The 18,241-nt window shown below is 47.6% G+C and overlaps 1 protein-coding gene across 2 annotated transcripts in view; it reads left to right on the top strand.

Annotated features, from left to right (window-relative positions):
• Positions 1 to 15,484: 15,484 nt before the first annotated feature.
• Positions 15,485 to 18,241, top strand: part of SQOR (sulfide quinone oxidoreductase) — a 55,542-nt gene continuing 52,785 nt past the window's right edge. Inside the window, exon 1 of one of the 2 annotated variants that reach the window (XM_080662580.1) lies at positions 15,485 to 15,593. The gene's annotated coding sequence lies outside the window, so the exon portion shown is untranslated. Of the gene's footprint in view, positions 15,594 to 15,761; positions 16,094 to 18,241 lie in introns of those variants that run through there. The other variant, XM_080662579.1, reaches the window with a different exon arrangement.

Below are 18,241 nucleotides of genomic sequence, written 5' to 3'. Positions count from 1 at the left end.
GGTCGGCAAACTCATTAGTCAACAGAGTGGCAAACCACGGCTCATGAGCTGCATGTGGCTCGTGAGCCGCGGTTTGCTGACCACTGGTATAGATTATAGGCCCAGTGCACAAATTCATGAATGGGTGGGGTCCGGCCTGCCTGGCCCCAATCGGGGCAGATTGGAGCCAGGCCTGTCAGGAGGAGGAGATGGCGGGAGGTTGGCTGGCCGGCCTGCCCCAATCGGGGGCCTGATCAGGGCCGGGATAGCTGGGGGTAGGGGCCATGGGTGATTGGCTGATGGGCCATGGGTGATTGGGGTGGGGGGCCAATTGAGGGTGGGGCCAGCCATGGGGAGGGGCTCTGGGAGGTTGGTTGGCCAGCCCCATCCCTGATTGGTGTGTGGGGCTGATTGGGGGCGGAGCTGGCTGGGGGAGGGGCCGCAGGCTGATGGAGTGGTGTGGGCTGATCGGGGATGGGGTCGGCTGTGGGGAGGGGCTTTGGGTGGTGGGCCAGCCATCCCCAACCCTGAATGCGATGTGGGGGGGGGCCAATCGGGGGCCAGCAGCCTGGGGGAGGGGCCATGGGTGGTTGGCCGGCCAGCCCTGATGCTGATCAGTGTGGGGGGAATCGATCAGGGGTGGAGCTGGCTGCGGGGAGGGGCTGTGGGTGATTGGGGTGATGGGGGCCCATTGGGGCTGGGGCCAACTTGGGAGAGGGGCTGCAGGAGGTTGGCTGGCAGGCCCTGCCCCTGATCAGGGTTGGGGGGCCCCGATCTGGGGCAGGGCCGGCTGGCCAACCTCCTGCAGCCCCTCTCCCCACCTGGCTGGCCCCACCCCCTATTGGGGTGGGGGGGCAGTCGGGCAGGGCCAGCTGAGGGGAGGTGCAGCAGGCTGATTGGGGTGGTGGGGGCCCATCTGGGGAGGGGCTACAGGCCATTCGGGGTGGTGGGGCAATCAGGAGCGGGAGGCTGTGGGCCGGTTGGGGTGGTGGGGGCCCATCGGGGGTGGGGCTGGCCAGGGGAAGGGACTGCACGAGGTTGGACACTGGCCTGCTTCCCCAATTGGGCCGGTTGGCTGGCCACAGTGGGCATCATAGAGACTGGTCATTCCGGCGTTCTGGTTGCTGACTTTTTATATATCTAGATATATATATTTTTTAACTTGGGAGGCCTTGGACCCCTGGGAGGGACTTTTTGGACCCCTGGGAAGGACTTCTGTGGATGACCTTTGGAGGAGACATGAACTCTAAAATTGCTCAGAATTTTGTATATATGTGTTTCCCAAGTTTGGAGCTATAGTTTTCATTAGATTCATATATATCCTATATAATAAAAGGATAATATGCAAATTGACTGTCACTCCAACACACAAGATGGCCGCCCCCATGTGGTCAAAAATGGCCACCACCATGTGGACACAAGATGGCCACCACAAGATGGCCAGCAGGAAAGGGCAATTGTGGGCGATCAGGCCAGCAGGGGAGGGCAGTTGGGGCGGATAGGGCCTACAGGGGAGGGCAGTTGGGGTGACCAGGCCAGCAGGGGAGGGCATTTGGCAGGGATCAGGCCAGCAGGGGAGGGCAGTTAGGGGTGACCAGGCCTGCAGGGGAGGGCAGTTGGGGGTGACCAGGCCAGCAGGGGAGGGCAGTTGGGATCAGGCCTGCAGGGGAGGGCAGTTGGGGTGACCAGGCCAGCAGGGGAGGGCAGTTGGCGGGGATCAGGCCAGCAGGGGAGGGCAGTTGGGGGTGACCAGGCAGCAGGGGAGGGCAGTTGGGGGTGACCAGGCCAGCAGGGGAGGGCAGTTGGGGGGATCAGGCCTGCAGGGGAGGGCAGTTGGGGTGACCAGGCCAGCAGGGGAGGGCAGTTGGCGGGGATCAGGCCAGCAGGGGAGGGCAGTTGGGGGTGACCAGGCAGCAGGGGAGGGCAGTTGGCGGGGATCAGGCAAGCAGGGGAGGGCAGTTGGGAGGGACCCAGGCCTGCAGGGGAGGGCAGTTGGGGTGACCAGGCCTGCAGGGGAGGGCAGTTGGGGGGACAGGCCTGCAGGGGAGGGCAGTTAGGAGTGACCAGGCCTGCATGGGAGGGCAGTTGGGAGGGACCCAGGCCTGCACGGGAGGGCAGTTGGGGCAGATTGGGGCTACAGGGAAGGGCAGTTAGGGGTGACCAGGCCTGCAGGGGAGGGCAGTTGGGGGGACCAGGCCTGCAGGGGAGGGCAGTTAGGAGTGACCAGGCCTGCACGGGAGGGCAGTTGGGAGGGACCCAAGCCTGCATGGGAGGGCAGTTGGGGCGGATCGGGCCTACAGGGGAGGGCAGTTAGGGGTGACCAGGCCAGCAGGGGAGGGCAGTGGGCGGGGATCAGGCCAGCAGGGGAGGGCAGTTAGGGGTGACCAGGCCTGCAGGGGAGGGCAGTTGGGGAGACCAGGCCTGCAGGGGAGGGCATTTAGGAGTGACCAGGCCAGCAGGAGAGGGCAGTTAGGAGTGACCAGGCCAGCAGGGGAGGGCAGTTGGGGGGGACCAGGCCTGCAGGGGAGGGCAGTTAGGGGTGACCAGGCCAGCAGGGGAGGGCAGTTAGGGGCAATCAGGCTGGCAGGGTAGCAGTTAGGCGTTGATCAGGCTGTCAGGGGAGTGGTTAGGGGGTGATCAGGCTGGCAGGCAGAAGAGGTTAGGGGCAATCAGGAAGGCAGGCAGGTGAGCGTTTGGGAGCCAGCAGTCCTGGAATGTGAGAGCGATGTCCGACTGCCCGTTTCTGGGATCGGGCCTAAACAGGCAGTCGGACATCCCTCGAGGGGTCCCAGATTGGAGAGGATGCAGGCTGGGCTGAGGGACACATTACCTCCCACCCCCTACCCTGCCTCTAGTGTGTGCGTGTGTGTGTGTGTGTGTGTGTGTGTGTGTGTGTATATATATATATATATATATATATATAATATATATTTATATATATGTATTTATTTTCAAAATATGTATACACACATTTTGAATACGTATAAAGGCAGTGTTTATTAAAATACATTTCATTTTTAAAATTGAGCTATCAGTTGTTGAACTGTATATACATTTTTTTGGACACCCTGTATATGATTTCCTCTGAAACAAGGATTCAGTGATTAAACCTTCAAACCTCACTGTGCACATATTTTAAAAAGTTATTTGCCCAGCCAGTCTAGTTCAGTGGTTGGTCATTGACCTATGAACCGGGGGGTCACGGTTCGATTCCTGGTCAGAGCACATGCTCGGGTTGTGGGCTCAATTCCCAGAGTGGGGCGAGCAGGATGTTTCTACCTCTCCCTCTCCCTTCCTCTCTGAAATCAATGAAAATGTATTTTTTAAAAGTTAACTTAGTTTCTAGGTTTCCCATTTGGATAAGATAGTTTCTATATTGTATATTTGTTCAGATATTTTTGTATTAATTCAGATATTTAAGATTTGTTCTGTAGCTAGCTTATTCATACTGTTTTAGTTTTTTGCATGTATAAGGCCATTAGGGTGAGACTAGGTCTATTTTCAAACCTAGAGAGTGAAGGAAGTAGTCAAGGGAGACAGTTATGACTGACTAGTTTAAAAAATATGAAAGGCAGCCCTAGCCAGTTTGGCTCAGTGGATAGAGGGTTGGCCTGTGGACCGAAGAGTCCTGGGTTTGATTCCGGTCAAGGGCACATACCTCAGTTGCAGGCTCCTCCCTGGCCAGAACCCTGGTTGAGGCACGTGCAGGAGGCAACCAATCGATGTGTTTCTCTCATGTCGATATTTCTATCTTTCCCTCTCTTTTCCACTCTCTCTAAAAATTGATGGGAAAATATCCTCAGTTGAGGATTAAGAAAAAACCCAAAAACATGAAAAGCAAAATTTCCAAAGAAACACAATGAGAAGGCAGGGCCATCAGAGAAGATAGGTAAAATTTGTGGTGGAATGGGGGTGGTAATCGAGAAAGAGAAAAGGAAAGGCCAAGACAGGGAGAAGGGAAAGTAATGTATCTATTGTGTACCCTGAATAAAGGAGATTTAAAGGCCTGTAAAGAACAGTAAGTTAATGAAATTCATCTAATTTTAGGGTAAGGCTGCCCCCTACTGACACTTCATTCTGGTTTAGAACATAAATACATTCCTAATGCACTTCAGGAGGCCTGCAGTGCTCAAATCTGGATAAGAACGGGGCTGAAAATCACTGAGCATGTGTGGGTGCTGCTCACTCCTGGGTAGGCTTGACTTTCTTTAGGACTTTGGAAATCTTTTTGGTCAAAAGTGTAATGAACACTTTGTATAGGGAATACTAAGCAACAAAAACATGTATATAGACTTGAAGGTCCCTGGACTCTGCTTTGATAATAAAATTTAAAATGTTATAGTATATTCAGCATTAGTAATACTGTGGTTAGATTGTGGACTCTGAAGTCAGACTGCTGGTTTATATTCCTGCTTGATTTGGGGCTTTGGACTTGGTTAAACCCTGTGTACTTCAGTTTCCCAAACTGTAAAGTTGGGGATAAGTGTTTCTGGCTTCATAGAGTTTTGAGGTGTTTTGGTATCCATATAAAAGCCCTTAACAAAATAGTAAAAGCTTTAAAAATGTTGGATGTTATATCACAGTATCTTGAAGTCACATCCACTTTGGGAGGGTGGGTACTTACTTTGCCCCTTTGTGCACGTGTATTTTTTCTCCCAGGGCTTCCACTGCTTGGGACCCGTCATCCTGTAATGTCTGCCTGTTGAGCACCTAATCATTTTTTGCAACCTAACTGTCACTTCTTTATGGTTTTCCAAACCACCTCCCAAAGTTCTTTTTTCTTGTGTTCTCATGGTACTTAATATTACATTTGCCTTAGCATTTAAGATCAAGGATATTTATTAATCATCTTACTATTCCATAATGCAGTAGTGCCTGGCCTATTGTTGGTGTATTAATCAAGGTTCTCCAGAGAAACAGAACTGTGTGTGTGTGTGTGTGTGTGTGTGTGTGTGTGTGTGTGTGTGTGTGAGAGAGAGAGAGAGAGAGAGAGAGAGAAAGAGAGAGAGAGAGAGAGAGAGAGAAACGCAATTGGCTCACATGATTGTGGGGGCTGACAATTCCAAAATCTTCAGGACAGGCTGGATCCCCAGGGAAGAGTTCAAAGGTAGTCTGGGGGCAGAATTCCTTCTTCCTCAGGGGATTTCTATTTCTTTTAAGGCTTTCATTTGATTGGTTGAGTCTATCCACACTATGGAGGGTAATCTTGACTGAAAGTCTACTGATTTAAATGTTAGTCTCATCTTAAAAAGAAATGTCTAGAGTGGTATTTGACCAAATATGTAGGTACCATGGTCTAGCCAGGTTGTCACATAAAATTAACCATCACAGTTGAGATCAAATTGAATCTAGTAGGAGAGAGATATACAGATATTAAAAATAGTTAAAATAAAAAACTAGATTACATAAATGCTAAATAAGGAATATTACAATAAAAAAGATTAAATTCCTGCAATTCAAACATGGCTTGGGAGCTTGTAATTCTTGGATAATCCAAGCCACTGCTTCCTTGCCTAATTACATATTCAGATAGACTAAAAAAATAATGACAGCCAGTCCCAAGATCTTGGGAATGAAGTGAGCTTAGAGATAATGAGCATACTGGACTTTTAAAAAATAGATGCCACCCCTACTGTTAAGATTTACATCTTCTCTATTAGCTAGGGGCTGTTCAGTCCTCTTAAAAATACTGTAGCTTCAAGGAAGAGTTGGCAGTTTTAGAGCAGGTGCAACGGATGAGCACCCGACCCTAGAAAACGTAGGTGGGACAAGGCTGCCATCTTGTGGTACTCTCTGCTCCCGCAGGTCTACAGATTCTGATACTGACTGAATCAGTTTGATGTAGTTTGGCCTAAGCGTTTTCAACTACTATATATAGTTTTTAGGTAAGTCAGGGTTTTCTGTATGGTCCGAACTTTTGTATAAACAGTGAGATGTTTGAAAGTGATTTGTGTGGAACGTTTGATAAAGTTTAAAATGATATTTTCCTAACATTTTGAGTCTTTCAGTTTGATGTTGGGCTTGACATTTTTAATTTTTTACTTATTTTTTCTTCTCCAATCATGTAATCTATCACCATCAACCATGTTCTAAGAAAAATGTTACAGGCCAAAGATTTTGCTGTTGGCAAAGGCCCTAGGAGTTGTGTGATTTTAGTATTCACCTGACCCTCCACATTAGGTCTTAGCTGATAGGATATAGGTTGGGCACTGGGCCCAAAAAATGCCAACGCCTGGTCTAATTGGTAAAAAATTAGCCTGGCAGGAAAAACTTTGCCTAGATGAGGACTATAGGGAATCTCATTGGCTTAGTTACCTACTGTCTTGGGAATATGTATTAGAATACTCATTCAGCTTGGCTGACATGGCTCAGTGGTTGAGCATTGACCTATGAATGGAAAGTCACAGTTCGATTCCCTGTCTGGACATATGCCCAGGTTGTGGGCTTGATCTCCAGTGTGGGGTGTGCAGGAGGCAGGTGATCAATGATTCTCTCTCATCATTGATGTTTCTATTTCTCTACCCCTCTCCCTTCCTCTCTGAAATCAATAACATAAATAAATAAATAAATAAATAAATAAATAAATAAATAAAGGAGATGTGAGAAGACACACAGAAGAACATCTGAATATTAGGGGCAGAAGGAGGGGTCCATGCTGAAATGGGACAACTTTTACTTCTTCAGGACCCTCAAGATGCCGGATCCTGAGCAATTTTCCTGTATAAGGCTCTGTGCCACCTGGTGGTGGGCTTTTCTTAGGTTCCTAGGATCTTAGGATTTAATTACTGGACTAAGAGTCCTGTTTTCCACGAATATTTCACACTACCCTTCCACCTCCCTTCCCCCATTTATGAGATAACCTTAACAAATCTCTATTTATTGTAAATATAAGCATCTAACATTATTGTTTTTTAGGCTCCTCTAGCATGTTCTGTTTTCTTTTTTTTAAAATCTTCATCTGAGGATATTTTTCCATTGATTTTTAGAGAGAGTGGAAGAGAGAGGGAAAGACAGAAGTGTCGATGTGAGAGAAACACATTGATTGGTTGCCTCCTGCACATGCCCTGACCAGGGCCCAGGCTGGGAAGGAGCCTGAAATCGAGTTCCATGCCCTTGACCCAAATCAAAACCAGGACTCTTTGGTCTGCAGGCTGACGCTCTATCCACTGAGCCAAACCAGCTAGGGCTGTTCTGTTTTTCAAAGTTTTTTAAAATAAGATATTTAAGATTTAAAAAAATATATTTTTATTGATTTCAGAGAGGAAGGGAGAGGGTGAGAGAGAGAGATAGAAACCTCAATGATGAAAGAGAATCACTGATTGGCTGCCTCCTGCACTCCCCCTACTGCGGATCTAGCCCCCAACCAGGGCATGTGCCCTGACTGGGAATGGAACCATGACCTCCTGGTTTATAGGTTGATGCTCAGCCACTGAGCCACACTGGCTGGGCTCAAAGTGTTTTAATATGCATTACCTAAATTAATAATAAGGATGCTACTTAAGAGTTCATTTCCATGCCTGCTAATCCAGGAATTCAAAGAAGGAAATAGCAGTGACCAGCACCCAGGTGCAGACCTCCTGTCAACCACATACCTGTTCTCATTGGTTGCTGGGTTTCCCCGCTTGTTTTGTCTAATTGCTTAGAGTATTTTCATCTCTGGCTGGATTTCTAACCTCAGATCTACTTCTAGCTCATTCCCAAGCCTAAGATTCAGAACCCCAGCTGTGTTGAGCATCTTTTTCATGCTAGGTGCTGTACATAGGTTATCTTGTAACAACAGCTGTGGGAAGTTATCACCATAACACCATAGTCTCATCACCATTTTACAGGTGAGCACATTTACAGATGAGGACACGTTAAGTCTGAGTAACTTCCCAGATCATACAATTCAAGTGGTGGAGCTAGGATTTTACTGTGGAAAAAACCCAAAGTACCACCTTCCTAGAGAATTTTCTTAGGCTGGAGACACTAGAAACACATAGAAATAGACCTCAGGAGCTTTACTTGGAATATTTTGATAAAACTGTACCAATGATAGGGAACTATATGGATAGACCACTTCATCTTCTAACCTGATAATATTGGAAGAACAGAAGTGGAAAGAGACATGAGTGTCCTGTTAGGAGAGAGCCTAATGGGAAGAATGCCCAGAACTCTTGATTTTCCTGGACTGACAGGGAAGTTCCATGCCTCTCTGGTAGAAGGAAGCAACAGTGAGGCTGGAACTGAGTGAGATCTGCTCGGGATTCTTCCTGTGAGATGATGCTGACGCTGGAGTAGACAGGAGAGAGGCCAAGCTGCTGGGAGAAATGGGCAACTCCAGAACGGCCGGGACATTCCTATTACGGCTGTTTTGAGACATTTCACTACCACTGTAAGCACCTGAAGAAAGCGATCTTTGATAGTGCCATGCTGGGCCTGCATTTTTGGGTCTTCCATTTATCACTCAGCGCTGTCCTCTTATACCTTTATGGCTTTGGGGGAAATGCACAGTAGGATTAAAAGCCAGGAGGGCTTCTGGTCAGTTCTCCCTGGAGGGCTCTAAGCAATTCAGTTTCCCTCCGGGTAGACATGCTGACAGGAGGTGATCCCTGAGGCCCTTCCAGCACCAACATTCTGAGACACCTTCTATCCCAGGGGTCTCCAGGAGTATTGGCTCATGGGCTGCTGTTTCCACTCATAATGGCTCCAGTCCATCTGCTCAATGCAGTGACAGCATCCAGGCAGTGCACTCATCTCAGAGCCTGGGCCTCACGAATTTACCCTCTCTGAATGGGTGAGCAGGGAAGAGATTGCTTCTGAAGGAGGGCAGATGTTCCTTTCCTGTGTGAATCGAAAGTGTAATGTCAAGGAGAGAGGAGGTGAGGCCCACATGAGTCATCTTGCTCCTCTGTAGGCCACCCTGAAGCCCACTTATTCTGACTCACCCGCTTCTAGCCAGGAGTGGTGTTGTCCTTACAGGTCAGACCGGTTATTACAGATGCAGACCGGGATTTAAAGCAGGCTGGGTCACACCCAGCCTCATCTTTGTTCTGGGCTCCAATCATAGCCTTGAGAATGTCTCTCACACACCTCTAACCACAGGACTGGAACCGACGAGGGGCTCAGCTGGGATGCTCTGAGGTCTGTCTGCATTTGCACTGAGACATGCTTTCTACATGCTGCTCATAGCCAGTGGCCCACTTCTGGGAGACATGGGACTTCTCCGATGGGCCACTTGGGCTCAAGGACTGCCCATGGTCTTCACTGAAGCTCTGCTCTGCAGTTGAGGATGCTTCCCTCCAACCTTCTTTCTCCTCTCCACTCTGATGACAATACAGGAAGGAATAAAGAGGCTGAGGGACATGGGCATGCTGGAAAGGCTCTATTATGTAAGGCCAAAAGGCCCACCACAGGATATGTGCCATGAGAGGGCACACAGGACACGCCATTCACCGAGCCATCCAAATGATCTGGTGAGAGCGGCACCAACGTCACTAAGGCCAGGGATGAGGGAAGAAGAGCCGTTTACAAATTGAGCTTGATACCATTTGTGGGGATGATAGAGGTCAGGAGGTGGCTCTTAACTGCCAGAAGTAGGAGGCCATAATTACCCAAAAGGCAAGGTTGGAGCGCAGTCAATGGACTTTACCAATAAGTTGTGGAGATGGTTAACGGTGTCAGTTTTGCATCTAGGGTCAAAATAGGTAGACAGCCGTTGACAGGTATGCTCCTTAGCATCCAAAATGGATGAGCAAACTTTTTAGATAAAAGGCTAGATAGAAATTTTTATTTATTTTAAATGCTTGAACTGACTTTATTATAGCATCATGAAAAACAGAAGACATTATACCTATAGAGGAAGACTGGACAAATCAGAAGGTCCTCTTGGACTTGTTCACTTCCTGGCACTGTCTGCTGACACTCAGAACATGCTCGGATACTTCCTCATGAACCTCCTGATCACTTAACCTTTCCACTTCGACCTGGACATCATCTTTGGCAAGGTAGTTTCTGTGCTCTCACAAGTCACAAAATCAGCCATTCTTCTGTCTCAGATAGGCCAGAGAATTCTAAAGTCTAGATCAGCCTTGGGCAAACTACGGCCCGCGGGCCGGATCCGGCTGTTCTATCCGGTTCTCTTGCTCTCCCCTCCACTCCTTTACTTTGAATTTATATTAGTTTACACAAACACTCCATCCATGCTTTTGTTCTGGCCCTCCGGTCCAGTTTAAGAACCCATTGTGGCCCTCGAGTCAAAAAGTTTGCCCACCCCTGGTCTAGATGTTTTCTGCCTACTTAACCTCATCAGGCTCAATCCTTTGACCAATTGCAAAATGAAAAGTCCAGGGAAAAACTAAAGAAGAGTTAACTGGCTAGATGGAAACAGTTCATAGGCCTCGATAGCAAATGAAATGGCCTGTTTCTGACCTTTCACAGGGTTTATTTCCCATCCTCTGCAGTGCATGCATCTTATTGAGACCTGTAGCATACTTGCCCTCTCTTGCTCATCCAGTCCATATGGAACTTCTCTCTCTTCAGTATCTCGTTTAACAGTTGCCTGAACATTAGATAACAACAATAACTATAGTACTGTAGTTACTTTAGTAATTACCATTTATTACCTACCATTTACCTGAGTACTTATTCGAAGTCAGGTATAGCACCAATCATTTTAGCTGTGTTAATTCATTTAATTTTCATAAGGAACCTGTGCGGTAGGTACTTATAAAAATACCCATTTTACTGATGCAGTTAACTGAGGCCTATTAATACTTTCTCTTTGAGAGTGGTGGTGTACAACACAAACATAACCTTTGGTCTTCCTAGTCCCACACATACTCTGAGCTACTATAGCCCAAAAGATACAGTTTTTATTCTTCCAGCATATCCTTGAGGTAGGACAAATTTTATCTCTTTTATAGATGAGGAAATTTAGGCAAAAAGAATTTCCCCAAACTGTGTTTGAGACTAAGTTTCTGAAAAAGACGATTCCAGATTCAGTATTTTTCCTCCATCCTAGGAGACAGCGTCTGGAGAGTCTGCCTGCCACACCCTTGCTTTTCAGCACTCTTTAATATATGTATGTGTGTGTGTGTGTGTGTGTGTGTGTGTGTGTGTGTGTATATATATATATATATATATATATATATATATATATCCAGAATTCTTTGTTACTCTCGGACTGAGGGTTTTCACTATTATGCTACCTTGCTTATGTGTGTAAAAAACAATATATGTAGTAAGTTCTTATATTTATGCAGCCTACAGTAGTCATCTTCTTTTTGTTTTGCCTGCCTAGTATTCAACCCTTTTCCCCATTTGGGGGGAATACCTATCACAAGTCCTGGTCAAAGTCAGAGGGACCAAGTATGTTCTCTCCCTGTTCTGACAGCTATGATGCTGGCCTTTGGCATAGATTTGGTCAATGGACACTCCCACTGAGGACCTGAATTCTCAGTCTGTTTATATTTGTGTCATTTGAGTCATTTGTGAAGGCAATGGGAGTATTCTGAGGGTAGCCAGGCTTTTCCTGCTAAAAGATGGTGTGTGATTTCTGCTTTTTGATTCTGCAGAGCTGTCCTGATTTCTTTCTACTTTTCCTGCCATCGTTACTCCATCATTTTTATGGTTCTATGAACCTCTGAGATCCTTTAATATCTCTCTTCTATGTAAGTTATCCAGAGCTGGTTTATTGCTTGCATTTGCAACCAAGAATCCTGATTGAGATAGAGTCTTTATAGTTTGTGAAGCACCTCCATATACATTACTGCTTCTGGTCTTAAAAACCACTTGATCTTCTATGTAACAAATGAGGAAACTCTAGCTACTCTGTATAGCCTGACAGCAACTTTTGTTATTTGTTGTGTAGGATGGCTGTGAGGAAAACGGCACATTTGGGAGGTATGGGGACTGCTTTGAAAAAACCTGGCATAATACACGATCATTGTACTCTCTCTGCCCACCCACTCTGAGGTTCTAAGAGCGCTGCGTGGTCTGGCAGGATGAACACTATGTGTACTGCTTGGTCCCTATAGTAGGGACATAGAAGGAACTCATCCCTAGGACCCCACAAGTCTCACAGCAGTTCCTTAGAAGCTGGTGTCACCTTGGCTGGGCTGCTTTCTGAGCTAGGGACGGATTTGCTGGGGCGGGGAGAGGAAGGGTGAGCTACTTCTCTACCTACTTACTCACCCAGGGAAGATTTGCTGCAGGGAAGGGATGAGGTTGGGGCCTGCTGATTCGGCAAAACAGAGGGTACTATTGAATGTTGTGTGTCCGCCCTGGCTGGTGTGGCTCAGTTGGTTGGACATTGTCCTGTGCACTGAAGGGTTGCCTGCTCAGTTCCCCTGCTTGATCCCCAGGAGACAGCTGATGGATGTTTCTCTCACACATTGGTGTTTCTCTCTCTCTCCCCTTTCTTTCCTCTCTCTCTCAAATCAATAAAAAAAAAGTTTTAAAATCCCTAGCTAGTTTGGCTCATTGGATAGAGCATTGACCTGCAGACTGAAGGGTCCCGGGTTCAATTCGGTCAAGGGCACATGCCCCGGTTGCAGGCTCCATTCCCAGTAGGGGGGAGTGCAGGAGGCAGCCAATCAATGATTCTCTCTCATCATTGATGTTTCTAACTCTCTTGCCCTCTCCCTTCCCCTCTGAAATCAATAAAAACATTTAAAAAAAAATCAAGTTGCATGCCTACGAGAACAGCCTCTTTATCATGCTCTTCCTCCTGGCCTGCCCTTTCTCTGTTTCATTCCCTATTCTCGCCCAGTTCCTGTTGCCAGTTCTTCCTGCTCACTAGCCTGCGTGTTTTCCCAGAGCCCTGGTGGTTTGCTCTTTATTCTTTAGGATGTTAAAATGGGGTGTGTTGCTCTTAGTGCCAGCTCCTCCTATCATTCCTCTTCCCACTTAATGATGCTTCTCCTAGTTTCCCATCTCCCCAAGCACACGTTTGCAACTTTGCAAGCCCCACATGGGTAGCGACCAAGTCTGATTTTGTTAGCAGTACATGACCAGGCAGCAGGCACAGGGCTTGCTTGATACATAGCAGGTGGGATTAGATGAAAGAACACTGCATGAGTGAGTGAGTAAACTCAGCCCCCTTCCTGCTTGCCTGATGTAGCAGTCCCTGGAGGGGAGAAGAAGGGGTCTTCGGTGAGGTTCTAGAATGAATACATGTAGAGCCCCTAGCATGTGAGATCTTCTCAGGACACTTAACTGAATCTGATTCCACACCCACCAACCTCAAACCATCCGACAAGCAGCATGTCTCCTCTGATTTTCTCCTGCCTGCAGTCTTCCCATGTAAACCAGGGCATCTTAACTGGGATGGGGAGGGTTGTGTGACTGGGATGTGAAGTGGGGCATTTCTGTTTGTCAAGATGATTGAAACATAAACATGGCGTTTAGAGGGTAGGAGTCAGGCTACATTCTGACCTGTGTGGAGAGTGCCATACAACAATTGTTATGAGTCCTGTATGATTCCTGGTGTCCCCAGCTTTTGCCACAACATTCAAGTATGAAAAAAAAATATATTTTTGTAAAATGAATTGGATTCTAGCTGAGATAATTACAAATATGCATAGGGTGAAATTTCCAGGAATTCATCTATTGGTAAAACTGAAAGAAGATTATATTCATTTTGTTCAGAGCTTCTTTTTTTTCTACCATAATTATATATATATTTTTTGCTATTTTATTAAAATATCTTTTAAATTAAACTTATTATGGTGACATCTATACATATAAAAGCCTAAGCTACCATCACAACCGAAACAACCTAACAGACGACTAAATAGGCTGTGTGGGGCGACCAGGCTGGCAGTGGGGTTAGTGAGGGACGACTGAATGACTGAACAGTGGGCTGCGTGGGGCGACCAAGCCAGCAGGGGGGTTAGTGAGGGACGACCAAATGACTGAACAGCGGGCTGTGTGGGGTGACCAGGCCGGCAGAGGGGGCAGTGAGGGCAACCAGGCCGGCAGAGGGGGGCAGTGAGGGGCAACCAGCCTGGGGGGAGAGGCAGTTGGGGGTGACCAGGCCGGCGGGGGGGGGGGGGCAGTTGGGGGTAACCAGGCCAGCAGCGGGGGGCAGTTGGGGGTGACCAGGCCAGCAGGGGGGGACAGTTAGGGGTGATCAGACAGGCAGGCAGGTGAGCAGTTAGTTAGGAGCCAGTGGTCCCGGATTGTGAGAGGGATGTCCAACTGCCGGCAATCGGACATCCCCCAAGGGATCCTGGATTGGAGAGGGTGCAGGCTGGGCTGAGGGGACTCCCCCCCCGCCCCCCGTGCACGGATTTTGTGCACCAGGCCTCTAGTTGGTTAATAAAATTATATAGGTTTCAAATGTGCAATTCTATGCTACATCATCTACTAGTATATATTGCATTCAGTGTTTACCACCCAAAGTCAAATCTCCTGTCACCATGTATTTGATCCCCTTTATCCTTTTCTATCCCCTACCCTCTTTTCTTCTGATAGCCACCATACTGTTGTCTTTGTCTATGAGTTTTCTCTATTTTGTTCACTTGTTGCTTTCAGTTTTATATCCCACATATGAGTGAAATCATATGATTCTCGACTTTTTCTGTCTGACATATTTTGCTTAGCACAATATTCTCAAGATCCATCCATGTTATTGCAAATGGCAGTGTTTCATCTTTTCCTATGGTTGAGTAGTATACAGTATATGTACCATATCTTCTTTTCCAATCATCTATTGAAGGACACTCTGGTTGTTTCCATGTCTTGGCCATATATCTTTGTGAATAAATGTTTTCAGGTAGATACCCAGAAGATGGGTTGCTGGGTCATATGGTAACTCTATTCTTAATTTTTTTTAGGAGCCTCCACACTGTTTTCCATAGTGGCTGTACCAGGCTATATTCCCACCAGCAGTGAAGGAGGGTTCCCTTTCTTTCAGAGTTCTTTACCAGAGTTGTTCCCCATTTCAGAAAATCATGTAATAGAAGCAGTTCGTCCCATTGATTGAAGATAGAAAACATTGATTGTAACAAAATTTTTAAAAAATTATTCAAAAGTCACAAAAAATGTAAAAGATTTAATACGTTCAAGGACTCTTTAGGAGGAAAGTTTTTAACATATCCAAAGTTGCAGTAAAACTTGTGGGGCACCCTGTATATAAATTAAAAGGGGCTGTTATGCCCGGCCAGTTTGGCTCAGTGGTTGAGTGTGAGCCTATGAACCAGGAAGTCAGGTTCAGTTCTTGGTCAGGGGACTTGACCGGTTGTGGGCTCCATTCCCAGTAGGGGGCGTGCAGGAGGCAGCCAATCGATGATTCTCTCTTACGATGTTTCTAGTCTCTATCCCTCTCCCTTCCTCTCTCAAAAACATAAGTAAAAATATATCCTTAGGGGAAAAGAAAGGGAGGGCTGTTAAGTCTCATATTATGAGAACCACTTACACTGCACCCACCTGGAAAGGGCATTTGCAAGCCCAGCATGAAAGTAGGACCCAACACGGTGCGGAGGGCAGTGGCTGAAAGCCAAGGGACCCGGGCCTTCCCCCTGCGCTTACCAAGGCAAATACGCCTTGGGGCTTCGCAGAGCCTCCGTCGTCGTCCTAAGTGTGAAATGAGTAGGGGAACTGCGGTCTTCCCGAGCCGTCGCGGGAACCAGGTGAGAAGCCAGGACGCCCCTGAGGACCCGACACAAACCAGCAGGGCCTCTACCCCAGCTCCACCTCCACCTTTGTCCTCCCAGTTGCAGCACCCGGCTGCCAGCAGGCGGGCGAGGTGGGGGAGGGGGTTAGCAACAGGTGGTCTCCTTGCCCTCCACTGTCGTGCCTGGGGCGCCGGGCCACCCTCCAGGGCGTTCCAGGAGTGGAGGCGAGTTTGCCCCGAGGGCGGCGCTGGGCCGCTGGGCCCGAGAGTCTCGGCTCTGTCCTCTGTGCGCTCACAAAGCCTCGTGCCGTCTGCACTTGGCCTCGGTGCCCGGGCTGCGGCGCCGGGCGGGGCAGCGGCGGGACCTTTCCTGGGGGGAGCCTCGTTCTCCACGCCTTCAGCCTCCGCCCCGGGGTCGGGCGGGGCCCCAGCCAAGGCCACGAGCCCGGGCAGGGAGCCGCGGCTATCGCTGCGCCAACACCGTACACTGTGGCCCGAGGCTCCGCTCGCCGCTGGGTAAGAGGCATCGAACGGGCGGCCGATCTCCGGCCCTGGGCCAGGGGTGGGGGCCCCGGCGGGGACAGAAAGCACCCCTGAGGCTGGTTGCAGGGCTGGCCCAGCTCTGCTCTCGCGGCTGGGGCTGAGCTTCGCACTTTTCCCCACCCCGTACCAGCAGCTCTTTGCTGCCCCGTCGGAACCCAGGTCCTGGGACTCTAGCTCCTTCTAGGACTGTGGGGCCTTGGGGGCGCGGAGGGGTTGAGCTGCTAGAGGCGGGTAAAAACCGCAGGATCCCGCCTGGGTGTGTGGGAAGTTCTGGCACCTCCCGCTTGTTGACTGTGTCACTCAGCACCATCCGGGCACGGTGGGTGCACAGCCTCCGCGGTCAGAGGTTGACGTCAGCCCGCCTGCCCACAGCAGGGACACATTGATCCACCGACGCAGCGCGTGGGACAGGTGGGCGCTCTCTGAGTCAGCTGCCCTGCGACTGGCAGAGAAGAGAGCATTTAGGGCACGTGCGCAACTGAGTAGGCGGAAAGGAGAAAGGAATTGCGGTTTCTTTTCTCTCTTGTTTACGTTTCTCTTTTAATTCTAAAAATCCCAACCTAGCTTCTTGCTCAAAGACACAGTGAGCAGAGCCTCTGGACTGGTATGGGCTGCCCGTTGCTATAATGTAGGCTTATGACCCATTTTTGTGCCGTGTACCCTTTGGCAGGTCTGGGGAGACTAAGGACCCCTTCTCAGAACAATACTTTCAAAGGTATAAAATAAAAGGCACAGTATTGTAAAGGAAACCAGTTTCAAAACATTTGTCAAATATTAAAATAATTTATTATGTAGTAATGTATATGCCTTTACAAGTAATTCATTAAACAAGATCTATCAGTGGATCTAGTAGCTACCATAATTTTGAAGTAGTAATGAGCATAAACGATATTTCAAGATATAGACAACACTTGTAATAAAAGAAAATATCTACGATTTCTATTGGAGAGGGTCATAGGTACAGCTAATAATTACTGTGGTTTGTTGTCTATAGGGTGTTCCCAAAATGTATATATACACTTTGAATAATGATAAAAGCATTTCATTTTCAAAATTGAGCTACCAGATGTTAAAGTGTGTATATATATATATATATATATATATACATATATATATATATTTAATAAATCTTTATTGTTCAGATTATTACAAGTGTTCCTCTTTTTTTCCCCCATAGCTCTCCTCCACCTGATTCCCCACCCCACCCCATGCCCTTACCCGCCGCCATGTCTTCATCCATAGGTGTAAGATTTTTGTCCAATCTCTTCCCGCACCCCTCACACCCCCTCCCCCCTGAGAATTGTCAGTCCACTCCCTTTCTATGTCCCTGATTCTATTATATTCACCAGTCCATTCTGTTCTTCAGATTTTTTATTCACTTGATTTTTAGATTCACTTGTTGGTAGGTATGTATTTGATGTCATTTTGTTGTTCATAATTTTTATCTTTACCTTTTTCTTCTTCTTCCTCTTCTTAAAGAATACCCTTCAGCATTTCATGTAATCCTGGTTTGGTGGTGATGAACTCCTTTAGCTTTTTCTTGTCTGTGAAGCTCTTTATCTGACCTTCAACTCTGAATGATAGCTTTGCTGGGTAGAGTAATCTTGGTTGTAGGTTCTTGCTGTTCATCACTTTGAATATTTCTTGCCACTCCCTTCTGGCCTGCGTAGTTTCTGCCGAGAAATCAGCTGACAGTCGTATGGGTGCTCCCTTGTAGGTAACTAACTGTTTTTCTCTTGCTGCTTTCGAGATTCTCTCTTTGTCTTTTGCCCTTGGCATTTTAATTATGATGTGTCTTGGTGTGGTCCTCTTTGGATTCCTCTTGTATGGGGTTCTGTGTGCTTCCTGAACTTGTAAGTCTATTTCTTTCACCAGGTTGGGAAAGTTTTCTGTCGTTATTTCTTCTAATAGGTTTTCAATATTTTGCTCTCTCTCTGCTTCTGGCACCCCAAAAATTCAGATGTTGGTACGCTTAAAGTTGTCCCAGAGGCTCCTTACACTATCTTCATATTTTTGGATTTTTTCTTTTTGTTTTTCTGGTTGGGTGTTTTTTGTTTCCTCATATTTCAGATCTTTGGTTTGATTCTTGGGGTACGTTGATCTACAGTTGAGTTTCTGTAT

The sequence above is a fragment of the Plecotus auritus genome, assembly GCF_963455305.1.
Source record: "Plecotus auritus genome assembly, chromosome: 1".
In the NCBI taxonomy this organism is placed as follows: Eukaryota; Metazoa; Chordata; class Mammalia; order Chiroptera; family Vespertilionidae; genus Plecotus; species Plecotus auritus.
Note: the sequence above shows the minus strand (reverse complement) of the source record. Positions and strands in the feature narration are given on the sequence as shown.